At 50.2% G+C, this 25,884-nt stretch overlaps 1 long non-coding RNA gene across 3 annotated transcripts in view; it reads left to right on the top strand.

Moving 5' to 3' along the window:
* LOC115858934 (uncharacterized) overlaps window positions 1–12,767 on the top strand; it is a 33,461-nt gene extending 20,694 nt beyond the window's left edge. For all 3 annotated transcript variants that reach the window (XR_009565800.1, XR_009565799.1, XR_009565801.1), the window contains 3 exons: window positions 10,863–11,146; window positions 12,205–12,305; window positions 12,410–12,767. This is a non-coding gene — a long non-coding RNA (uncharacterized lncRNA). The remainder of the gene's footprint in view (window positions 1–10,862; window positions 11,147–12,204; window positions 12,306–12,409) is intronic.
* Window positions 12,768–25,884: the final 13,117 nt, after the last annotated feature.

Raw genomic sequence — 25,884 nt, 5'->3', positions numbered from 1 at the left:
GCCTCTGCGCTGGTGGTGATGGGGGACAGACTAGCGTCAGAGAGCCCGTTCCAGGGGAGCCCTCCCAGGATGGGCCCCCCTGCTCATTTGATCCATGCACCTCAGCTCTCCTGATGCCCATGTGCCCCCCCGCCGGAGCCACCTCCCCAAGCAGTCTTCCTGGATTGATAGAGGTGAGGAGGCACTATACTTCCAACTCCCACGCCAGGCTGGAGTGTCCATGGCTACCCCATCTTCTTGGGGCCCCTGCCAGCCAAGCCTGACCCCATGAGGCTTTCCTTTCCTTTCACTTTCCTTTCAACACACCCTCCCTCCTGGCTCCCTCCTAGACCTCCAGGCCTCTGGTTCTCTGGCTGAACCAGCCCCTTGGCCACACCAGGTCTGGGGTCCTCTCCCATCTCAGCTGTCCCTGCTGCTCAGTCTGGGGCTCAGTCCCCTGCCCTGTGTCTGTCTCTTCTCTCTGGGTTTATCTTTGTTCTCTGGGCTCTGACTCAGACCTGACTCTGTCTCTCTGTTTTAGTCTCCAACTCTGCCCCTCTCTCTATATCTCTCTGGCTCCCTGACCCAGTCTCAAATGCCTCAGTCTTTCTGTCACTGTTGCTCTAGGACCCGGTCCTGGCAGTGTCTCCTCTCCCCACCTGGCCGGGGCACCTGCTCAGACATCTGCTCTGCTGTCTGCTCGCTGGGCCCCACGAAGAGCTCAGACAACACTTGTGGTCTCAACTCTGGCCCAGTTCCAGGGGAACTGCTGTGATTCCCAGAAGGTGGGTGAGGGAGAGACAGGCCAGAGGGCCATGTGCTTGCCTGTCTCTTGAGGGGCTGATGGCCCTGGGCTTTCCTCTGCTCAGGCCACGGCTACCAGTGCCACAGGCTTCACATTTTACCCCACCACTGACGGCTGTGGGACTCCGGGCAGGTTCTGAGCTCGTGTCCCCTTCTCCATAGTGGGGCCAATAGGGCCGACTTAAGCAGGTGTCAGAGGATGGAATGTCAGCGCACTTGGCGGGCACTTGGCACTGGGCCCAGCGTGTAGTAGTGCTCCATAGAGTCCCCATGACTGTCACTGTGACTGTAATTCCCCAAGGTCCCCGGAGTCATGATAGGCAGAGTGGGGGATGGGCTGAGCTTCTGCTGTTTGAGATGTCCCATGTCCACCTGCGTCCCATACCCGTCTCTTCCTCTGTTGGACAAAAGACCTCTCGCTATACCTGGGACCTTCCTGTCCTCAGATTCTGTCTGAATTGCACACTGGTGCTCACCAAATTAATTACTGCTGGCTTGGGGATATATTTTTTTAAGAAGACATTTTTCCAGGGGGAAAAACACGCAGGAGCTATAATTAGTTGGGAAGAGGAAAGAGGTGCGGAGCGTGTGAATCATCAGCCCCAGTGATAGACGGTTAGAGGCTGAGCAGAAGTTTCGGGAGAAGCTGCTGGAGTGTGGGTGAGTTGGGGATGGGGTGCTGCCCCCAGGCAGGCCGGGGTCGTCAAACACCAGGCATGTTCAGGGATGGGGACTTTATCTGTCACCCTGAAGTCTATGCCCTCCCCCACAAGGCTCTGTCACCCATCACCCTCTCAAGGTCCCAGCTTCTCAGCTCCCCTGCACGTCCTGCCTGCCCTGACTGTCCCTAGGGCTTTTGTCCACCTTATCCCAAGGCCAGTGCCAGTCCCTGCTGGCATGTACCTGGGCAGAGAGCCTTGCAGCTTGAATGAGGAGAGAAGCTGTGGAGGGTTTGAGGTGCAGGGATTGTAGACCATCTAGACCAGCTTCTCATTCATTCACTCACGCGTTCATCGAATACTGAAATGCTGCTGTGTGCCTGGTCCACAGACAGGCAAGCCAAGGACCAGAGAAGTGCCACTCCAAGGCCACACAGCTGTGAGTGGAGCAGCCTCTCTGCCGGTCCTGTCATACCAACTCTGCTGAGCCAGACCCTGGGCAGGGCTCTGGGCCACCAAGGGGACAACGACCAGGCCCCACCCTAACTGAGCCCATATTCTGATGGGGGAGGCAATCAGGCACCTCTAGGGCAGAACGCCCAGTGCTGTGAAGTGGGAAGCACAGCGCTGTGGGAGCTCGGAAGTGGATCTTGATCCAGCCTGGTGGTCAGACAGGGCCTCACAGGGGATGAGGTGAACAGTGTTCTGAGGCTGGAAACAGCATGATGACCCATCATGCTGGAGGGATGTTAAGTGATTCTGTGGCAGGGCTCAGGCAGCAGCAGGAGTGGGGGATTGCTGGGGACTGTGGCTTCTGGGCCAAGTGATCACAGTGTCCATTTCCCCAGTGTTTCTTCTGAGCAGCTGTCTGGGGCGCTCTGAGGCCCTCGTCCTTGGGGACTCTCCATTGGTTCTTTTTGACGTCTGGGGCCCACTGACCCAAGGTAACCCCTGTCTGGGCAGTCAGTGGCTAAGGGGACTGGACCCCAGGTTTCTCCCTCTCTCCCTCTCCTCTGGCTGAGGGCTGGCTACCCAATGGTCTAGGGGTCTCTGCCCAGGCCTCAGGGGCTATGCGGGAGCAGCGTGGCCTGTGCCTGAGAGCTGAGGAGAGGACACTTCCTCCCCTGGGAGAGCATGGCATCATTCAGCACACAGAGTGCTCCCTTCTAACCCCAGACCAAATTAGCCTTCCAAATTACAGGCTGCATGTCCTCCAAATTGGGGATTGGGTGGGAGAACAGAGGCCCAGCTCTCCTTCCTACTTCCTGCTCACAGAGGGCTCTCGGCCCATCCCTAAATAACAGGACCATGTTAGGAAAGAATTCTGGGCACACACCCCCTCCCGCCCCAGGGTGCAGGGATCCCCAGGTCCCAGACCTGCATTCAGGTTCAGGGCAAGGCTTTGCCCGCCTGGGGTTTGACAGTGAGCTTGGAACCGGAACATTCAGTCAAGGCCAGCTTAGGGTTCTGAGGGCATTTTGAGGATCATTCATTTATTCATCAAACACCTACTGGGCACATTCTCTGTGCCAGGCATTGTGCTGGGCCTTGAGACACTGAGTGGCAATGGAGGTGACAGACATGTGACCAGGAAGGTACATGTCAGAATGAGCAGGCCTGTGGCAGGGGGTGTACAAGTGGCCCTGGGAACCCTTGATGAGGTCAGGGAGACCTTCCTGGAGGAAGGGGTATATAAGATGAGTCCCAAAGGATGCATGTGTCCTTAGCCAGGAGAAGAGAGTTCATGGAGGAAAGAATATCCAGTGCAAAGGCCAGGAGCAGAGAGTGAGGGAGGGGCATTAAGAAGTGGGTGGAGGCACTGGTTGGTTCAGATCCAGGGGCCTTGTCAGCTATGCTGGGGGATTGGATTTCATCAGAAGTACAAGGGAAGAGGAGGCCTGTGATCCCAGGAGTGGAGGAGGATGGGTGTGTGTGTGTGTGTGTGTGTGTGTGTGCAGAAGCACAGTTGGACCATGGCCCCACCCCGAGGGCTCCTGGTAGGTATGAAGGGATGTGGGGGCAGAGGAGGGGGTCCTGGACCTCCCACATTGGCCTCCCTCCCACCCCCACCCCTTCCAGACAGCTTTGGGCCTTTGAAGAAACAATCCAGTTTACCACAAGGAAAACACGAGAGCCTGATGGTATTTCTTTGTGTCCTGAAATTAAGGTGCCTTCCTGTGTTTTCGCTAATTGGTTTGGAACTCTTCATGTTTTTGTTTTAGAAAAAAATTATTATGGATGTTGAGAATAAATGCGATCATTGTGTGGTGCTGAGAGCAGAGAATGAAAGGAAAACACCTCCTGAGCTCACCCACTCTTGTGTCACAGAAGAGGCAAGTGAGGTGGGGAGGAGAGACTTTGAGGCCACACAGCCACAGTGATGGTCCCCCAGGAGCAGGAAGGGGTGGCTTTTGGGGCACGGTGGAGAGAGGATGCTTGGTGGGGGGTTCTTACAGCAGGGTGGAGAGAGGACCTGCGAGTTCCTCCAGCTTCTGGTCTTGCTTGCACACCTCCTGGGATGGAGAAATCACTGCTTCCTGTCTGCGTCTGGTGAACTGGCCCAGCTGTAGCTGGTGAGCAGTTTTCCCTGAGTAGGCAGTGCTTCTCCCCTCCGGTCTCACCCAAGGTTCTCTGCATCCCAATCTCTACCCCACCAGGACCTCTGGTCTTCGCTTCAGCTGCCTGAGGTGAGGCTGGGGCCAGGGTGGTCTCTGTAGGTGGGACCCTGGGCTGCAGGCTGCACGGCACTGGATCTGATCTGGCCCCGGTAGATGGTGCCTGCACTTCTGAGCCTGATGGCTGGGAGGGCTTCCGGGCTGGAGCTTCCCCGGCTGGCAGCCAGCGTGGGAGCGTGAGGAAAGGCACGAAGTCTGCTTCCTGGATGCACGGCCTGTTGTCCAGCACATCCTGCAGGGCCCGGCCCTGCTCGGCTGAGGACACAAGCTAGTGGGTAGAGTCAGGCCTGACAGACAGTTCCATGGGCAGCACTGGGCAGACAGGTGGGGCACCAGGTCAGTGCACACCCTCACTCAGCAGGCTTCTGTTTAGCCCCTGCTATATGTCTGGCCCTGTGACAGCCACTGGGCCCTCAGAAATGAATTAGACACAGACCCGCCCCTGCCCCCGAGAGCCTGTGGTCTGGACAGACACAGAGGAGACAACAGAGCGCAATAAAAAACCTGTATCCCCGGCCATACCAGCAAAATCAGCTCCAGACTTTGGGGAGTGAAATCCTACATAACCCACTTCTACCCAGAAGCTAGAAAGGGACCTCTAGAATTCACCTCTGGCCTCCTGTTCCTTCTGCTTGACCTGCCATGCTCCCTTTTGCTGGCCCCCAGAGCGCCTGTGTACTCTGGTCCAACCTCTCCCTGGAGCTCAACTCCCTCCTCCACTCAGCTGCAGTGAACACTCAGAGTTTAATGGTCTCTCTGGCCATCTGGCCTTTGTCCAGGTTGTTCTCTCTGCCTGGAAAATGTCCCCTTCCTTTACACTTGCTAATGCCTACTCAGTCTTCAGAGTCAGCGTCCAGCCCTCTCCATGGGTAGCTTTCCTGGCTTCTAGATCATGACAGCCCCCTGGTACCTGTCCCTGTAGAGCCCCCTACACTGCTCCTCAGAGCATTCATGGAACTTGTGATCAGGTCTTTTAACTGTGTGCTTATTCCACTGGGGACGCAGGACCCAGAGCAGGCCAGGTTTCTCTTGGCCACTGCTGGCCTGTCGTCTCACCCCAGAGGAGCCCAGAGGATGTGCTTAGTCAATATATGTTGAATGATGAGTAACATGTAAAACCCACATGTTTTTCTATTAATAGAAAGTTAAGTTCAGGCACAAACATCACAAAAATCTAGTAAGATTTAAATGCATGTTCATACCCACACGCTGAGAATGTTGCAAAGAGGTTACACTGCCCCCTAAAATGTAATTACCCCCGTGCCTGACCCCAAAGTCACTGGCAGTGGCTGGTTCAGGGCAGCCCTGAAGTTAACAGCAATAGCAGTGACACTGGCCGTGTGTTGGGAGCCACCTCAGCACTAAATAAGCGCAGATTTTTTTTTCAATGAAACATTATATTTGGATGCAAAAACCTAGAGTATCAAAGATTCATGTGGCGCCAAGATTCATTCATCAACAGACATTTCTTCAGAGCCAAGGGTTGGCTGAGCACTGAGGATCTGGTTGTGGACAGACGGCCTGCCTTTGCCGTATCGGCGTCAGGCTGAAGCCAGGAGGAAAAGCGGAATTAATGGACCTGACCTTTGGCCCTGGACCAAAGGGAAGGAAAGACATTTCCTCCTGCGGGATATACAATCTCTGAGCACATCTCTGTCAGCAAAGAGGCACAGCCTGACCCTGTCCTGCGGGGCCCTGGAGATTCCATTTTTTCTGGTGGGGGCCTGGGCCGGTCACACCCGCTCCCTGGGACAGTGTTGAAGCAGCTGTTAGAACTGGGATGCGCCAAAGAACCCTGCAGAGACAGGCTCACCACCTTCCCTGCTCATGCTACCTCTTCCACGGGATGCCACTCCACAGCCTGTGCGTGGGATCCAGCCCGCAGCCAGTGTCTGCCAGCGGTCACATTAGGGTCACGTACAGGTCAAAGCAGCCCCTCTCTGCTGCCAGGTCATGGTTGGGGTGTCCCGCTGTGTATGTGCATGTCAGGTATGGGGCACGCAGGGGCTGGGGGTCTCTGGGAGAAAACGGTGAGCACCTTGTGAGAAGAGGGCCTTGCCTTCCCCTCAAAATCCCCAAGACCTGGCCTTTCTCCTGCTTTAGACCAGAGTGCCCAAGGGCCTTAACCAGACAGACAACCGGCAGTGAGACAGCCAGCCTCCCTGGGACCAGAGCCCCCATTCCACCTGGCAAGACTCTTGGGTCAGCGGCCTGGGATCTTCGGCCACCATGGTGCTGACGTGCTGAGGCCCAAGTCCTCACCCGGCTGTGCCCTGCCCAATATAGAGGGCTCTGAAGGACACAGACAGCTCTTCCTGTGTCAGGGCAGTGGGGCCATTTATCACGGAGATAAGCATTAGCCAGAGGGCAGAGTTGGCGGAAGGAGCTGTCTGGAGGAGATAATCTAGGGTCACTCAGAGGGCATGGAAGAGCCATGTCCCCACTCCACCCCCTGCCACCCAGACCCCACCCCTGTGCTTGCTGGCCAAGACATCTGGCTGTCTCACCTCGTGGAAAAACCTGATGCCCTCCGGGGACAAGGAGCTGGGCTATGGTTGGGAGTGGGGTGTGTTTCCTCTTCATGTTCTGTGCCATGGCAGGGCCCCTGTGATTCTGCCTCGCCTCTTCACAGATGGGGAAACAGGCCTGAGAGAGTGGACTTTGGACTGCTCTTGTCTGAGGGAGCGAACATGGGGTCCTGACCCTGCCCTCGGCCTCCTGCACAGGGTAGGAGGGGAAATCCACGTGGTGCTGTGTCACTGGGCACGTCCTATGTCCCAGGTGTTGCCTGCATGGCCTGTGTCCTGTCCCCTCTACCCTGGGGACCAGGCATTGCTTTGTCCTCCTTTTCCAGAGGGAGGCAATGCCCAGAGAGGTGAGGGTACCAGCCCATGGCCGAACCACTGGGAAGTGGCCCAAGTAGGATTTGAACGTGGGGTTCAGAGCTGCATCCAGAGCACTGTCTGCCCAGAGGGGCTTTGGGTGTCTGGCAGAGGCCAGAACAAACCCACTAGATGGAGGACAGCTCTGGGATCCCTCTGCCCAGCTAAAAGCTGATACCCCAGACTGTCAGAACCCCCCAGGCTGCTCTGCTCACCCCACTTCCCTACCTTGGCACTCAGTGGGGCTCAATAAATATTTCTTAACAAATTAATAAGTCAAAAATGAGCAAACACAGTATAAATCATGACATTTCCCCTCTACGAGTCCCTGGAGCTGGTCAGTCCCTCTCTGGGGGCTGTACACACTGGTTTTGGTATCTCCCTGCCAGGGACACATCTGCCCACCACCTACTGGCTCCTCACGGTGGTCCCATCAGAAAAGATGGTGCCACCTTTGGGAGCAGAGAGAAGAACCCAGACCTTGGACTGTAGAGGATGGGAGTAGGGGGAGGAAGGAGCGAGGAGACCCCTCTCCTGGGCTGGGAGCCACACTTGTCATTACCCCATGGTGGACACTTTTGCAGCCCTGCAGCCCTCACCATCGGGGTCACTAAGTGTTGGTGTGTTCAGGGTGCTGCAGGGACCAGGGCTGGTCTGGGGGATGAACCCTGGATCTCCTTTCTCTGCCCCAATGTCCAGGGCAGTAGATTTGACCCAGAACCAGCCAGAGGCTTTTCTGGAAAGTCTTTGCTATGTGAGGGGAAGGAGGGGGCACCCTGGGAGTCTTGGAATTCATCTGGCAGGCCTGGGGGCCTGGGTGGCTTTTGAGAGCCTTTCTGCCCATGACCACCTTCGTGGGTTCTGGGTACTATTTAGCCTGCGACATGCTGGGCAGGGAGAGGGGTCTGGATTGTGCAGGGAAGGGTCCCAGGGCCTGGGGAAGGAGCCAGTGAGCATGAACAGTTGTGCAGAAAGGAGCCCAGCCCCCGGGGCCTGTGTTGGGGGGTGGGGAGCAGGAGGACAGACAGGCACAGCTGTGTCAGACCCACCACTACAACCCCCTGGGAGCCCCCCCACAGCTGAAGGGACCCTTCCTTGGATTTGGTTGGGGGCATTGGAACCTCAGGTGTGGAAGGGTTTTTTTTTTTTTTGCGGTACGCGGGCCTCTCACTGTTGTGGCCTCTCCCGTTGCGGAGCACAGGCTCCGGACGCGCAGGCTCAGCGGCCATGGCTCATGGGCCCAGCCACTCTGCGGCATGTGGGATCCTCCCGGACCGGGGCACAAACCTGTGTCCCCTGCATCGGCAGGCGGACTCCCAACCACTGCGCCACCAGGGAAGCCCTGGAAGGGTTTTTAATCCTCGGACACTGGGTCATCTCATGTCAACCCAGGGGAAGTTACAGACAGACCTCCAATCCTCAGGAGATAAGCTGAACTGACTTGTGAACGGGCTGCCTCTGAACCAGTGCAGAGCAGCCCTGGGCAGCCTCCCCCAGAAAAGTCCCCACTCTGGTGGTTGGGAGGGGCATTGCCAGCAGCAGGACCCCACACTGAGCTGGTCCAGCCCCTCGGGGGACAGAACAGGCACACAACAATAATAGCAACCATAAAAGAAACCCAAGGAGCATAGCTCTTGCTGTGCCCCAGACAAGGCTGAGCTTGGCTTCCTGGCCACTCTCCCATTGCATTTAATTCTCATGACCCTATGAGGTGTACACAAGTATTATTCCCTGTTTGACAGACTAGGAGCCAAGGCCCAGAGTCATGGAGCGTCAATAATCCTAATGGCACACGTGCACAATGCTCACAAAGGGACCTCAACACACTCCCAGGGTATGTCCTGCTGCTCATAAGCATCCTTCTAGCAAGGGCGTCGGTGACAGCAGAATCCTTAATGGGGGTGTCACTGGGTGAAATGCCCACCGATCAAGTCCGTGTACAGGACCCCAGTGAGGTGGACATGGAAGCTGGTGTGGAAGGTGGACCAAGCCTATGGTTGAGGGAAGGTCATTGCTGCTGGTACATATCGATCCCGTTTGTGTAACACACGTGTTACAGATATAAAACCTGGGGCGGCGCTGGGGCAGATGGGGCACCCTAGTACACACATGCTGGAGGACACCCACACAGAGCCCAAGGACCACACCTCCCGTACCTCAGCATCCAGCACCCGCACAGAGCTGATCACGGGGGACCTGCCAGGGCACTCTCGTTCTCCCTTTTTCTCTCTCCACCTGGGCCTCTCTGCCCACCTGGCTGGGGATAAAGCACTGGAGGTGGGCTGGGCCCAGATCCCGGGTGCAGAGTCCTGGCTGGGCCTCCAGGCCTGGTCCAGACAATGGAGGCTTGGAGTCTTGGCTTTGCACCTCCTCAGCATCCCTACTCCTCCCTCTCTTCCTCTCTGCTTCTCTCTTACTTGCTCCTGTCTCCCTCTCAGTGTTCTGAAGAGTCCTCCTCAGTGGCAGCAGATACACGGGTGACACGTCCTGCTGCCTCAGTCACACACAGTGCCTCTCCTCCTGCCCCAGAGACTCACGCTGTTTCTGGGCATCAGGCTGGGGTCAGGCTGACCTGTGGTGGCTACAGCCTCACTCGAACTGTGCTCCCAGCCTGGCTCGGGCTGCACTTGAGCTGGACGGAATAAAGAAGCTGCTGGCCTCCATGTCCCTGCCCACCCCTCCCCTCCAGAATCCCTGGGCCCAGTAGAGTCATGGGAGGATGGAGGCTCCTGGGACCAGTGGCAGCGCCCAGGGCGGGTGTGGTGCCAGAGGACAGAGAGGGTGTGAGGATGGAGGGCTGAAATGGAGGATGGGGTAAAGTGGGGGCAGGGATGCACCCTTACAGGCAGGCCTCCCAGGGGTGGGTCTGTTCTTCCTCATCGCTGCCTCTAGCCCAGTGCCTGCCTGGCTGTTCTCTGTGGCCCTAGGACACTGAGGGGCAGGAAGCTAGGCAGCTTCTGGTGCAGACTTTCCGTGGTCTTGGGCCAGTCAGGGTACCAAGCCAGGCTCAGTTTCCCCATCTGTTATATGGGGCAAGGTGAAGGGAAGGTACAGGCCTAGGCATGCCCACCAGGTACCAGGAAGACAACTACCAACGACTGTAGGGTATCCACACAGGTCCTTCTTGTCTATGCCTCCCGCCCCCATAGTCACCCTTTTGCTTAAGTACCATTGCTCTCCCTGGCTTCCATGTGGACACCTGCCCAAGGCCACGCAGACGGAGAATGCTGGTGTCAGGATTTGAACTGGTTGCCTCTCTTAGGCAACCTGCTGTCTGAGCGGAGCAAGAGGATGCCAGACACTGACCCAGGATCAGGGCTGCCTGATCCCTGCACTGGCCAGAGGAGGTACCACAAATCCCACCTGCACGTCCCCCCAGCCCACCCTGCTCAGAGCTGTTCTGTGCATCTTAGCTTGACGAGGTGTGGGGAATTCATCAACTGCCGACAGAGCCTGCTGAGAGCTGGCTATGAGTCCAGCCACCTCCCTGTCCCAGCAGCAGCCCCCAAAGCCTGAGGCTTAATCCCCCAGGCATGTCCTGCCCTTCATCTTTCCCAGGCTGTGTTGCCCTTCTGCCCCTCTTCTCTAGTTGAAGCTGGTCACCTCACCCAAGTCTTCCTCCTGGAAGCTCTCCCCGACTCCCCATCCTTCAGTACGTCTAGATTCCGTTCCCATGCCCAGAATTCCACCTCCTAACGTACAGGAGCCTCTCAGGTGACTGGTGCCAGGCCTGGTGAGGCTCCAGATGCTGGCCAGCCAAGGGACCGAGGAGGACACCCCTCAGTGAGAGGAGCAGAAGGGCGGGAGTCAGGAGACCACTGTGGGCCTTCTCTGAGCCTTAATGCAGGACACTTGCCCAGCAGGGTTTGCGGAAGAGAAGGCCTAGGAGGACCGACAACTTCTCTCCAACCTGCACATCGGAGCTGGCCGGGCTCCCAGGGAAGTCTCAGAGCATGAATGGACTCCTTGCCCCACCCCGCAGCAAGCAGAGAAACAGCCAACACCGGGGACCTCCTCCTGGGCGGCCTCCATGCTTAACCCTGCAGTTTCCACCTACAGAACAAGCACCAACTCCAGCCTGGAGACCCCAAGCCAAGGGCCAACCTTGCCCTCTGTTTGCCCTGCACTGCCCATCTAAATCTCTGAGGTACTGGTCTGACATTCCCCATTTTCCCAATGAGGAATCTGGGGCTTTGCAGGGTTAGTAACATGCCCAAGGTCACACAGCTGTAGGTGGCAGAGCTGGGGCTCAACCCCGGGCTGTCCTGCACCTGCAGGCATAACGCCACTATGATGACCTGCTCAGCCCACACACGGAGGGCATCTGCGGCCCTCAGCCAGAGGCAGCCTGTTTTGCACAGGGTTTTCTTTTTCTTTTTAAATTTTTTTATTAAAACAAAATTTTTATTGAAGTATAGTTGATTTACAATGTTGTGTTAGTTTCAGAGGTACAGCAAAGTGATTCAGTTATACATATATGTGTTCTTTTTTTAATTTATTTTTTATTTTTGGCTGTGTTGGGTCTTCGTTGCTGCGCGCAGGCTTTCTCTAGTTGTGGCAAGCAGGCTTCTCATTGTGGTGGCTTCTCTTGTTGCGGAACACGGGCTCTAGGCTCATGGGCTTCAGTAGTTGTAGCACGCAGGCTCAATAGTTGTGGCTCGCGGGCTCTAGAGCACAGGCTCAGTAGTTGTGGCGCACGGGCTTAGCTGCTCCGCGGCATGTGGGATCTTCCTGGACCAGGGCTTGAACCCATGTCCCCTGCATTGGCAGGCAGATTCTTAACCACTGAGCCACCAGGGAAGCCTTACATATATATATTCTTTGTCATATTCTTTTCCATCATGGTTAATTACAGGATATTGAATATAGTTCCCTGTGCTATACAGTAAGACCTTATTGTTTATCTATTTTATATGTAGTAGTTTGTATCTGCTAATCCCGAACTCCTAATTTATCCCTCTCCCACCCCCTTTCCCTTTTGGTAACCATAAATTTGTTTTCTTTGTCTGTGAATCTGTTTCTCTTCTGTAAATAAATTCATTTGTGCCATATTTTAGATTGTGCATATGTGTGATATATGATATTTGTCTTTCTCTGACTTATTCACTTAGTATGATAATCTCTAGGTCCATCCATGTTGCTGCAGATGGCATTATTTCATTCTTTTTTATAACTGAGTACTATTCCATTGTATATATTGCACAGGGTTTTCTGTGCTGCAACTCAGGATGTCTGAGCCCACAGGACACCGAGCCCATCTGCGTGGATGTGTTTAGCCCTCCAGAGTGGGCTCTGAGCCCAGGCAGGTGAGCTGGGCTCTGTAGGAGGCTCCCTGCCCCCAGCACCACTCTCCCAGGTGTAGCAGGATCAGGTGGCCACAGCTGAATTCACTCCCCATCTCTCTGGGCAGGTGGAGGAGGTGGTCTCTGCGGTGGAGGAGGCGCTTCAGCGGCACGTGATGCGCCGAGAGGTGTGCCCAGACTGGCGTGGAGCAGGGTAGGTGCTGGATGAGTGGATTCTGCTCCTCCGCTTTGGAGTTCGGGAACATCCAGAGGCTACAGCAGAGGCTGCGGGGCAAAGCCAGTGCCAAGGCTGCAGGGATGGAAGAGGCCAGAGCAGGTACCCCCGCATCGGCTGCAGCACCAACAGGAGGGGCAGGTGTGTGAGTGCCTCAGGGACCCCCACCTGGCCTACGCCCTGCTCCTGGGCCTCTGAGGGCTCCCTCCCCACTGCCTGCAGGATCACAGCTCAGCTTCCCGGCTCAGCGCCTTTTCCTCCTGGTAAGTCTGTTTCGTGTCCCAAAAGACAGGGAGAAAAATCCCTTCCTGTGAGGCTGATATAAGGTGATGTGTGCCTAGAACAGAGCCGGCACACGGGAGGGCAAATCCCTGTAGTTTCCTCTTCCCTCACTCCGTTGGCCTGTGAGCTCCTGGGAGGCGGGTAAACATCCCAATGTGGCCCCTGGTGCGGACGGATTAATTACCGAATCACTGCATTGTACTCATTGCCTAGCAGCTTGTGTTTGTGTCTCTTGGACTCACACAAAACACACAGGCCAGAAGTTCCACTTGCCTCCTGTTGGAAAAACAAAGGTTTGCAGGCAGCAGGGCTTGGAGGCGGGGGAGGGACAAATGGCCCCCTGAGGGCCTGTGGAGCCCTGACCTTCCCAGGGCCTAGACAGGTGTGTCCATGCATCCCAGGCTAATGCTGTACTGAGGCTGGGGAATATGAGGGGGACCCCATTAAATGGGTCCCTATGTGCTGTCCAGTGCCTGCTAGGCTGTCCTGGAGAAGGACCTCAGCCTCATGCCTTCCCAGAGACTCTTAGAATTTAGCAGGGAGTGGTAAACCAGCACTGGGGAGAGAGCCTATCCCTGCCCCAGCCCTAATCAAGATCCACGGGGAGGGCAGAGGCCTTTAATTGTTTCAGGAGAGGGAAATGTCACATCCTGGGACCCACAAGAGTTCTTAGGACAGACCAAGTGAGGGTCCTTGGCTTCTCGCTGGAAAGAATTCAAGAACGAACCAGAGAAAAGCAAAGGCGGGTTTATTTAGCAGGATACACACTCCATAGGTAGAATGTGGACCCTCTGGGAAAGTGAGAGCAGCCCCCGGGCATGGGGTTGTAGGTTTTTATGGGCTAAGTAATTTCATACGCTAACGAGTGGGACGAATATTCTTGCTATTTCAGAGAAGGGGGGGATTTTCCAGGAATTGGGCCACTGTTCACTTTTTGACCTTTTCCAGTCGTCTCAGAACTATCACAGCATAAGGGGGAGTGATCTTGAGTATTACGATGACGTTATAATGAGCTAGAGGTCAATGACCAGACTATTCTCGAAGCCAACATGGTTTCAGCTGGTTCTATTCGGACTTAATTGCATCCCAACAGCTGTGCCCCCTCTTCACTTATCTAGCGTTTGTGTTCTGCCCCTTTCCCTCCTGTCTCATTCCCCCATCAGAGATTTTACTTCCATATTCTTATGGGAAGCAGAAAGGCGACGGTCTGTCTTCTTTGGCTGCTTCAGGGCTGAGTAGGGGCATTGACCTTGCCTGTCAGGGAGTAGAAATTTCTGGATGCCTAGTGTAGGGATCCCAGGGGCAGAACAGCTTCTTGTTTTAAGTCATAGGGCGGTATGGGCTGGAATCCTTGCCTAACCATCATTTTTTTTTTTTTTGGCTGCGCCATGTGCGGCTTGTAGACTCTTAGTTCCCCAATCAGGGATTGAACCCAGGCCCTCAGCAGTGAGAGCACAAAGTCCTAACCACTAGACCACCAGGGAATTCCCCTAACCATCATTTTGATGGGGAATTGTTGTAACCTGGAAGACATGAACTTTACCAAGAGGTGAAAGAGGCAGAGTCCAAATAGGAGGAGGAGTATGGCTGTTACTCAGGGTCCAAGTAAAGTTAGGGAGGGCACTCTTAATGGTGGACCAGATGGCATTAGGGTCTGACCCCTGGTTATAGCGGTGTAACCATGTTGCTTGTTCATAAATCTTTTTGATGTCCATCTCAATCTGTCCTGAATTACTGACATAGGTGCAGCAGGTTTTGTTTTTGACTGCACAAACGCCACCCTGCTCATCCAGCAAGTAATCCAAGGCCAATCTATTGTCCATAACCACATTGGCCACTGAGTTTAAAGAAGTTGAAAGTCTGTTTAGGGCATTTCCAGTGGTCAGGGCTGGGTTCACTAAAGTGTTGGTTAGGTTTTCTAGGGTTACCTCATGGTAGGCAAAGCCTCCCATGGAGCTGCCAATCCCCCTGCCAGTCCCATTCTTGCCAATATTAATCCGATGGCCCTCCTGGGACGATTTTGAGTGTTATTATGTATTGTGACAGTGAATGGGACCAAATGTCCTAATGTACAGGCTCCCTCACGCCACACATTATATAAAGATAAGCATTTACATAGGGGCCGAATTACCCTGGGGTGCCCTTGTCTTTGGGCCCTCATTCTGGGGAGTGCCACGTATCCAGGCGTATCTTGAAGGTGCAGTAAGAGATCTGGGAACAGAAGAATTTAGCAAGGAAGCAGCCATCCAGATCCATGGAAGAGAAAATTAATGAACACAATGTGGGGACAAGGGCCCATTTGTATATTCAAAACAGTTCAGTCCAGGAGTATTCCATAACCTTGGCTTAGGTGAGATGGTGTAGTAAGAAGGGTTTAACCCACAGTTTCCATAGAGCCTGACAACTTCTAGCCCAGTTTTTAGTCCATTCCATCCCTATCCTGTAGGCACCTGGGGTCTGGGCTTCATTATAAGCACAGAGAGTGGAGGCATTCGTGGGAATGCAGTTTGGGTCCAGGTTCCAAAACGCTGTGGTGATATTACCCTCTGGTGCCCAGGGATTGTTCCAAAGAGGCTCACCATAGCCAAGAGAACCATTAGAGGTATAGTGACATTGGAAGCTTGACTGGTTTTCTGGATAACAAAAGTAGCCATGATTAAAGGAAAAGTTATGTCACCTTTTTAAAAAGAGTTAAAACGTAGGCAAGGTATCGGGCCTGATGGGGGTATCACCCGTCACACTCGTATCAGCTGTGGGGGTGGTTTTCATGTGTTTGAATTGGTAAAGCTCTTGTATGTACCTATTCGTACCTGTAACGACTGTTGTAAGCCAGGGTTTTTATGGCAAGCCCAACAATTAACTAGTTTTTCTCCCAGGGCAACTATTTTAGATATGTTTACTAAAGCATGATTTTCCCATTCCGAGCGGCGACCTTCGTCAGAAGTCCTACTAGTATGATGGCTTTTGACATCATATTACCGTATTTTTTCTTTCAGACCTAGCAGGGGCAAAGAAGATGTTTACCAGGGGGAGGGGGTTCTGAAAAGCGGCAGAATAAGAGCGTGATAGTCAGAAACACAAGGATGACTAGGCCAACCCACCTCAGCCACGTGAAGTCACTTATCTGTTCTTGGAAAGGTATCTGAGGTCTTCCATGGCTCACAGGAGTAGGTCTCTTCTGGCTCCTGTTGGGACTTATAAGATACAGATGAACCCAATTAGTAACTCCCTATAGCTTGACAGCAGTTGGGGTACTTAGTAACACTTGATATGGTCCCTTCCATTTTCGTTGTATCTGGTCCTCAGGGGACCCTTCTTTCCAAGTTTTTAGTAGGACAAAGTGCCCTGACTGGATGGAGACCGCGACCTTTCCTTTGTGGGGGTGGGCAGCGCTTTGTTTCCATATACTTGGAGGACCTTTTGAACTTGGCTCAAGCTAACAGTGTGGGAGACCCATTTGTGGGTTTCCTCATCAAACAAGAGATCTGAAGTCAAAAAGGGCCTCCCAGTGGTCCTTCCCTGGCAGTCCAGTGGTGAAGTTAGTGTGGTTAGGCTGTTACTGCTGAGGGCCTGGGTTCAATCCCTGGTCTGGGAACTAAGATCCCACAAGCTGTGTGGCATGACCGAAAAAAATGGTGAGGGGCTTCCCATAGGCCTCAAATGGGCTAAGTTTTAAAATTCTCTTTGGGGCCATCCTGGTCCATAGAAGGGCTACAGGCAGGACAGAGATCCAGGTTTCTGAAGTCTCTTGGCATAACTCAGCAAGTGTTTTTGGGGGGTTTTTTTTGCAAGCATTCTTTTAGAGCATGATTTGCTTTTTGTACTTTGCCTAAGGATTGGGACCTCCAGAAAGACTGGAGGTGGTAGTGAATACCTAGAGCTGAGGAAGGCTGTTGGGTCACCTTGGCAGTGAAAGAAGGTCCGTTATCACTGTAAGCTTTGGGGTAACCCGAATCTCGGAATTATCTCTTTAAGCAGAAATTTGGATACTCCTATTGCCTTTTTAGTCCTAGTAGGGAAAGCTTCTATCAACCCTGTAAAGGTGTCTATGAATGCCAATAGGTGTTTCCATCCCCTACGTGGGAGCATTTGGGTCAAGTCCACTTGCCAATCTTCCCCTGGTTAGGTTCCCCGATGTTGTATGGGCCAAGTTAGTGGTGGAGGTATGGGGTGGCTTCCTAAGGCATGGCGGGCACAAAGCTTGCAAGCCCTGGTGACATTTTTAACAGTTTGGGATGGTCCCTTGCCCAGGAACAACTGAGTAACTAGTTTGAATAGGGAGTCCACCCTAAGTGAAAGGACTCGTGGAAGTACTTAGTTATTTTCCATTGCTCGGCCCCGGGAATGAGAAGCTTGTTATCTTTTGTCAGCCACCCTGAGAGGTCTCTTTCCAGTCCCCTATGTTTAGCCCACCCAAGTTCTTCAGGTGTATAAGATGGCGCTGTTGGGAAGGGGGTGCTGTCAGGCCTGAGAGCTGCAGCTTGTAGGGCCAGCTGTTCTTGGGCAGCAGTCTTAGCGGGCTTTTTGGCCAGGGTGTTTCCCCTTGTAAGGCAGGTGTTGCCCCTTTGGTGATACCTGCAACCTCCTTTGGAAGCTGGAACGCTTCTAGGAGTTCTAGAATTTCTGCCTGTTGTTTTATAGTGGATCCTTTGACTGTTAGTAATCCCCTTTCTTTCCATATGGCAGCCTGGGCATGTAGCACAAAGAATCCATACTTGGAATCAGTATGTATATTGATTCTTTTTTTAAAAAAATAAATTTATTTATTATTTATTTTTGGCTGAGTTGGGTCTTTGTTGCTGCACGCGGGCTTTCTCTAGTTGCGGCGAGTGGGGGCTACTCTTCGTTGTGGTGCACGGGCTTCTCATTGCGGTGGCTTCTCTTGTTGCGGAGCACGGGCTCTAGGCACGCGGGCTTCAGTAGTTGTGGCTCGCAGGCTCTAGAGCGCAGACTCAGTAGCTGTGGCACACGGGCTTAGTTGCTCCGCGGTATGTGGGATCTTCCCGGACCAGGGCTCGAACCCGTGTCCCATTCATTGGCAGGCGGATTCTTAACCACTGCACTACCAGGGAAGCCCTGTATTTTTTTTTTTTTTCCCCCATTGCGGAGCACAGGCTCCAGACGCGCAGGCTCAGCAGCCATGGCTCACGGGCCCAGCTGTTCCGCAGCATGTGGGATCTTCCCAGACCAGGGCACGAACCCGTGTCCCCTGCATTAGCAGGCGAACTCTCAACCGCTGCGCCATCAGGGAAGCCCAAGCCCTGTCTATTGATTCTTAATTCCTTTCCTAGTTGGAGTGCTCTGGTCAAGGCAATCAACTCAGCCTTTTGGGTGGAAGTGTGAGAGGGTAGAGCTCCAGACTCAACAGTTGTCTACAGGCTGACTCTGGCATAACCTGCCGGCCTTACCCCTTCATGTATAAAGCTGCCTCCATCGGTAAACCATTGTTTTTATTTTTTAATTAACTAATTCATAAAGTGATTATTGTTTAATTATTTAATTTTTATTTTATAGTGGAGTATAGTTGATTTACAATGTTGTGTTAATTTCAGGTATACAGCATAGTGATTCAGTTACACATATATCTATTCTTTTTCAAATTCTTTTCCCATTTAGGTTATTACAGAATATTGAGTAGAGTTTTCAGTGCTATACAGTAGGTCCTTGTTGGTTTTTTTTTTTTTTTAATTTTAAATATAGTAGTGTGTATATGTCAATCCCAAACTCCCAATTTATCCCTCCCCCGCAACTTTCCCCTTTGGTAACCATAAGTTTGTTTTCTGTCAGTCTGTTTCTGTTTTGTAAATAAGTTCATTTGAATCTTATTTTAAGATTCTGCATATAAGCAATATCATGTGATATTTGTCTTTCCCTGTCTGACTTACTTCACTAAGTATGATAATCTCCAGGTCCATCCATGTTGCTGTGAATGGCATTATTTCATCCTTTTTAATGGCTGAGTAATACTGCATTGTATATATGTATCACATCTTCTTTATCTTTTCAACTGTTGATGGATATTTTGGTAGTTTCCATGTCTTGCCTATTGTAAACAGCGCTGCAATGAACATTGGGATGTATGTATCCCTTTGGACCATGGTTTTCTCCGTAGTTTTAGTTTTATAAGGAACCTCCACACTGTTCTCCATAGTGACTGACCAATTTACATTCCCACCAACAGTGTTAAGAGGGTTCCCTTTTCTCCACACCCTCTCCAGCATTTATTGTTTGTAGGCTTTTTGATGATGGCCATTTGCATTGGTGTGAGGTGATATCTCATTGTAGTTTTTCAAAATTTATTTATTATTTATTTTTGGTTGCACTGGGTCTTTGTTGCTGTGCGCAGGCTTTCTCTAGTTGCGGTGAGCAGGGGCTACTCTTTGTTGTGGTGCGCGGACTTCTCACTGCAGTGGCTTCTCTTGTGGAGCACGAGCTCTAGGGCTCAATAGTTATGGCTTGCGGGCTCTAGAGCGCAGGCACAGTAGTTGTGACGCACAGGCTTAGTTGCTGCAAGGCACGTGGGATCTTCCCGGACCAGGGCTCAAACCCGTATCCCCTGCATTGGCAGGCAGGTTCTTAACCACTGCGCCACCAGGGAAGCCCTCATTGTAGTTTTGATTTGTATTTCTCTAATAATTAGTGATGTTGAGCATCATTTCATGTGCCTCTTGGCTATCTGTATGTATTCTTTGGAGAAATGTCTATATAGGTCTTCTGCCCATTTTTTGATTGGGTTGTTTTGTTTTTGTTTTTGGTGTTTTTTGGCTGCACCTTGCGGCATGAGGAACTTCCCCAACCAGGGATTAAACCCACGCAGTCTGCAGTGGAAGCACAGAGTCTTAACCACTGGAGCAGGGAAGCATGTTCGTCTGTTTGATATTGAGTTATATGAGCTGTTTGTAAATTTTGGAGATTAATCCCTTGTCAGTCGCATCATTTGCAAATGTTTTCTCCAATTCTGTGGGTTGTCTTTTTGTTTTGTTTACGGTTTCCTTTGCTGTGCGAAAGCTTTTGAGTTTAACTGGGTCCCATTTGTTTGTTTTTATTTACATTACTGTAGGAGATGGATTGAAAGTTTAGTTTTGAGTTTATTTTTGTGTATGGTGTTAAAAAATGTTCTAATTTCATTCTTTTACATGTAGCTGCACCATTTATTGGAGAAACTGTCATTTCTCCATTGTATAGTCTTGCCTCCTTTATCATAGATTAATTGACCATAGGTGTGTGGGATTTCTGGGATTTATTTTCTGGGATTTCTGGGATTTCTATCCTGTTCCATTGATCTATATTTCTGTTTTTGTTTCTGTACTGTATTTTTTTTATGACTGTAGCTTTGTAGTGTAGTCTGAATTCAGGGAGCCTGATTCCTCCAGCTCTGTTTTTCTTTCTCAAGATTGCTTTGGCTATTTATCTCTCAGCTATATAGAGGAGAAAGCGTTTTTCTAAGTTCAGGAGACCTAACACAGGAGTGGTTCCTAATTTTTGTTTTAGAGCCAGTAACGCCTGTTGGCAATTTTCATCCCAGTTGAGGGGTTTGTGGTCACCTCCTTTTAGGGCCTTAAAAAGAGGCTTTTTTATGAGCCTGAATCCAGGTATCCAGATCCTGCAAAATCCTGCCATCCCCAGAAAGTCCCTCAGTTGCCTCTTAGGGTGGGGGTGGTTGGAGGGTTACAATGGCTTCCTTTTTGTCTTGGGCAAAGGCCCTCATCCCATGGGTGAGCACATTTCCCAGGTACTTAACCTGTTGGGTGGAAATCTGGGCCTTGTGAGGAGAGACTCAACATCCTTGTTCCCCTAGGAAATTGAGGACCTGAGTGGTATCTTTATCTGAATCTTCCCTAGTGGGACTGCAAATTAGGAGGTTGTCCACATTCTGTAGGAGAGACCCATTTAACCAACGGTAATTCTCTTAATTCCTTTGCTAATGCGTTTCTGAACAGGTGGGGGCTATCCCGGGAGCCTTGGGGCAGCACAGTCCAAGTTAGCTGGGAAGTGTTACCTGTGTCTGGATCTGTCCACTCAAAGGCAAAGAAATATTGGGAGTCTGGGTGCAGGGGAATGCAAAAGAAGGCATCTTTCAGGTCTAGCACTGTAAGCTAGTTTGCATTTTCTGGAACTTGGGCAGTACAGTGTATGGATTAGGGACTATTGAGTGAACTGGGGCCACTGCCTCATTAACTGCCCTTAGGTCTTGAACAAACTTGTATTCTCCACTTTGCTTTTTTATGGGCAGAATGGGGGGATTACACAGAGATTGGCAGGATCATAACAGCCCATATTTTAAGAACTTGGTTATTAAAGGCGGGATACCTCACTGGGCCTTGGGTCTCAAGGGATACTGTTTTTTCCATGGGTCATCAGCATTGGGTTTCAGTGAAACCTGAACTAGGGGCACATTATTAGCTCTGCCAGGAACCTCAGTGTCCCAGACAGAGGGGTTTACTGGAGAAAAAATATGAGGTGGAGGGGAGACCTCCTCTGATGGTGACTGAGGCAGGCTCCCATGGCGAAGAACAGTCGTTTCTCCTGATGGGTGCCTTCTCTGAGGAGGTCTCCTAACTGAACTATTGTCGGAATTTAGTGAGCAACTCCCTTCCCAACAAGGGGATGGGGCACTCAAGCATGAGCAGGAACTGGTGTGCAAAGGTAACATTTCCTAGTAAGCAGCTGAGCGGGGGACGGTGTGAATCACTTGGCTTTGGGCCGTCCATCGATCCCCATTAATATACAGTATTGGGAGGACAAGGGTCCAGGGAAATCAGTCATCACAGAGTAGGTGGATCTAATAAAAAAAAATACCTTTCCCACCTGCCATGTCAAGGGTTACCCGAGTCTCCTCCGGGGAAATGACCAGGTGACCTTTGGGAGGCAGGGAGAGTCCTGGGCCCTGTCAGTCTTCAGTCCTCTTGACCAGCATCAGTTTGGGAGCCCCGAGTCCCCTTCAGGACTGGGGGCAGCCTTGCTTCCGGTGGCCCTCTGGTTTGCATGTCAGGCAGGGTCCTGGTGGATTTTTCCCATACAGGGGGCATTCGTCCTTCCAGTGGCCCTCCTGGCTGCATTTAAAACGGGTCCATTCCCGACAGAGAGGGGCTCAGATCCAGATTTTCTAGATCCTGCCCCTGCCATGGGCTTTCGCAAGGGGGAGGGGGAGGATAACCACGAGGTGGTGTGGGGACTAGAGCGGCCACCAAGAGTTGTGCCTTTCGTTGTTGTCCTGAATCCTCCTTGCCTCCTCAACCCTATCTCTATTGTTAAATACTCCAAAGGCCAAGTCCATGAGCTGATTCATGGGGATTTGGTGTCCTACGGCTGCCTTCTGTAATTTTCTCCTAATGTCTGGGGCAGATTGAATGATAAAATGGGTATTTACTGGGACTTGCCCTTCAGAGGTGTCGGGATTAATATTGGTATACTTTTTTTTATCAATATCTTTTTTTGTTGAACAATAGTTGATTTACAATGTTGTGTTAATTTCTGCTGAACAGCAGGGTGATTCACTTATACACACATATACATTCTTTTTTAAAATATTGTTTTCCGTTATGGCTTATCATAGGATATTGAATATAGTTCTCTGTGCTATACAGTAGGACCTTGCTGTTTATCCATTTTATATATAAAAGCTTGCATCTGCTAATTCTAACCTCCCACTCCATCCCTCCCCCAACCCCCTCCCCCTTGGCAACCACCAGTCTGTTCTCTATGTCCATGATTCTGTTTCTGTTTCATAAATAGGTTCATTTGTATCATATTTTATTTTTAATATTTTAATAAAGTTTATTTGATTTCATAATTAAATTTTGCTTAGTGAAAATCAATTTTAAGATTAATTTATTTTAATTTATTTCTTAATTAAAGTATAGTTGATTTACAATGTTGTGTTAATTTCTGCTGTACAGCAAAATGATTAAGTTATACATATATATACACGTTCCTTTTTTTTTCTTTTTTTATATTCTTTTCCATTATGGATTATCCCAGGAGATTTGATATAGTTCCCTGTGCTATACAGTAGGACCTTGTTGTTTATCCATTATAAATGTAATAGTTTGCATCTACTAACCCCAAACTCCCAGTCCATCCCTTTCCATCCCCCGCCCCTTGGCAACCACAACTCTGATCTCTATGTCTGTGAGTCTGTTTCTCTTTTATAGATAGGTTCATTTGTGCCATATTTTAGATTCGACATATAAGTGATATCATATGGTACTTGTCTTTCTCTTTCTGACTTACTTAGTATGATCTCTAGTTGTGTCCATGTTGCTGCACATGGCATTATTTCATTCTTTTTTATGGCTGAGTAGTATTCCATTGTGTATATGTACCACATCTTCTTTATCCATTCATCTGTTGATGGCCATTTAGGTTGTTTCCATGTCTTGGCTATTGTGAACAGTGCTGCTATGAAAATAGGGGTGCTTGTATCTTTTTGAATTCTAGTTTTGTCTGGATGTATACCCAGGAGTGGGATTGCTGGATCATATGGTAATTCTATTTTTAGTTTTCTTAGGAACCTCTGTACTGTTTTCCATAGGAGCTGCACCAACTTACATTCCCACCAACAGTGTAGGAGGGTGCCCTTTTCTCCACACCCTCTCCAGCATTTGTTACTTGTAGACTTTTTAATGATGGCCATTCTGACCAGTGTGAGGTGGTAACTAATTGTAGTTTTGATTTGCATTTCTCTAATAATTAGTGATGTTGAGCATCTTTTCATGTGCCTATTGGCCACCTGTATTTTGTCTTTGGAGAAATATCTATTTAGCTCTTCTCATTTTTAAAAAATTATTTATTTATTTTTTATTTTTGGCTGTGTTGGATCTTCTTTGCTGCCCACAGGCTTTCTCTAGTTGTGGCGAGTGGGGGCTACTCTTTGTTGCGGTGTGCGGGCTTCTCATTGCGGTGGCTTCTCTTGTTGCAGAGCACGGGCTCTAGGCACGTGGGCTTCAGTAGTTGTGGCATGCAGGCTCAGTAGTTGTGGCACACGGACTTAGTTGCTCCACGGCATGTGGGATCTTCCCAGACCAGGACTCAAACCCGTGTCCCCTGCATTGGCAGGTGGATTCTTAATCATTGCACCACCAGGGAAGCCCGGTCTTCTGCTAATTTTTTGATTAGGTTGTTTGTTTTTTGTTTTGTTGTTGTTGTTGAGTTGTATGAGCTGCTGATATATTTTGGAAATTAAGCCCTTGTCCGTCATATCATTTGCAAATATTTTCTTCCATTCCATAGGTTGTCTTTTCGTTTTATCTATGGCTTCCTTTGCTGTGCAAAAGCTTGTAAGTTTGATTAGGTCCCATTTGTTTTTATTTTTATTGCCTTGGGAGACTGACCTAAGAGAACATTGGTACGATTTATGTCAGAGAATGTTTTGCCTCTGCTCTCTTCTAGGAGTTTTGTGGTGTCATGTCTTATGTCTAAGTCTTTAAGCCATTTTGAGTTTATTTTTGTGCATGGTATGAGAGTGTGTTCTAACTTCATTGATTTACATGTGGCTGTCTGACTTTCCCAGCACCACCAGCTGAAGAGACTCTTTTCCATTGTATATTCTTGCCTCCTTTGTTGAAGATTAATTGACCATAGGTGTGTGGGTTTATTTCTGGGCTCTCTATTCTGTTCCATTGATCTGTATGTCTGTTTTTGTACCAATACCACACTGTTGGGGCTTCCCTGGTGGTGCAGTGGTTAAGAATCCGCCTGCCAATGCAGGGGACACTGGTTGGAGCCCTGGTCCGGGAAGATCCCACGTGCTGCGGAGCAACTAAGCCCATGTGCCATGACTACTGAGCCTGCACTCTATAGCCCACGAGCCACAACTGCAGAGCCCGTGTGCCACAACTACTGAAACCCACGCACCTAGAGCCTGTGCTCCCAACAAGAGAAGCCACCACAATGAGAAGCCTGCGCACCACAACGAAGAGTAACCCCCACTCACCGCAACCAGAGAAAAGCCCGCATGCAGCAACAAAGACCCAACACAGCCAAAAAATAATAAAATAAATTTTAAAAACACACTGTTTTGATTACTGTAGTTTTGTAGTATCGTCTGAAGTGTGGTTTTTTTTCCCTCAGGATTTGGTTTTTTTCCCTCAGGATTGCTGTGGCAATTTTGGGTCTTTTATGGTTCCATGTAAATTTTTGGATTATTTGTTCTAGTTCTGTGAAAAATGTCATGGGTAATTTGATAGGGATCACATTCAATCTGTAGATTGCTTTGGTTAGTATTGCCGTTTAACAATATTAAATCTTCCAATCCAAGAGCATGGGATATCTTTCCATTTCTTTGAATCCTCTTTAATTTCCTTTATTAATGTTTTATAGTTCTCAGCATATAAGTCTTTCATCTCCTGGGTCAGATTATTCCTAGGTTTGTTTTTCCTTTTTTGGTGCAATTTTATTTTTATTTTTTATTGGAGTATAGTTGCTTTACACTGCTGTGTCAATTTATGCTGTACAGCAAAGTGAATCAGCCATACGTATACATATATCCCCTCTTTTTTGTTTTTCCTTGCCATTTAGGTCACCACAGAGCACCGAGTAGAGTTCCTTGTGCTATACAGTAGGTTCTCATTAGTTATCTACTTTATACATAGTAGTGTATATATGTCAATCCCAATCTCCCAATTAATCCCACCACCACCCCTGCCCCCTTGGTATCCATACATCTGTATCCAGATGTAGAGGCGTCTGTGTCTCTATTTCTGCTTTGCAAATAAGGTCATCTATACCATTTTTCTAGATTCCACATATATGCGTTAATATACGATATTTGTTTTTCTCTTTCTGACTTACTTCACTCTGTATGACAGTCTCTAGGTCCACCCATGTCTCTGCAAATGACACAGTTTCGTTTCTTTTTATGTCTGAGTAATATTCCATTGTATATATGTATCATGTCTTCTTTATCCATTCCTCTCTTAATGGACATTTAGGTTGTTTCCATGTCCTGGGTATTGTAAATAGTGCTGCAGTGAACATTGGGGCACATGTGTCTTTTTGAATTATGGTTTTCTCTGGGTATATGCCCAGGAGTGGGATTGCTGGGTCATACGGTAGTCCTATTTTTAGTTTTTTAAGGAACCTCCA

Source organism: Globicephala melas, chromosome 11 (assembly GCF_963455315.2).
Source record: "Globicephala melas chromosome 11, mGloMel1.2, whole genome shotgun sequence".
Classification (NCBI taxonomy): Eukaryota; Metazoa; Chordata; class Mammalia; order Artiodactyla; family Delphinidae; genus Globicephala; species Globicephala melas.
This window is presented reverse-complemented; position numbering and strand designations above follow the sequence as displayed.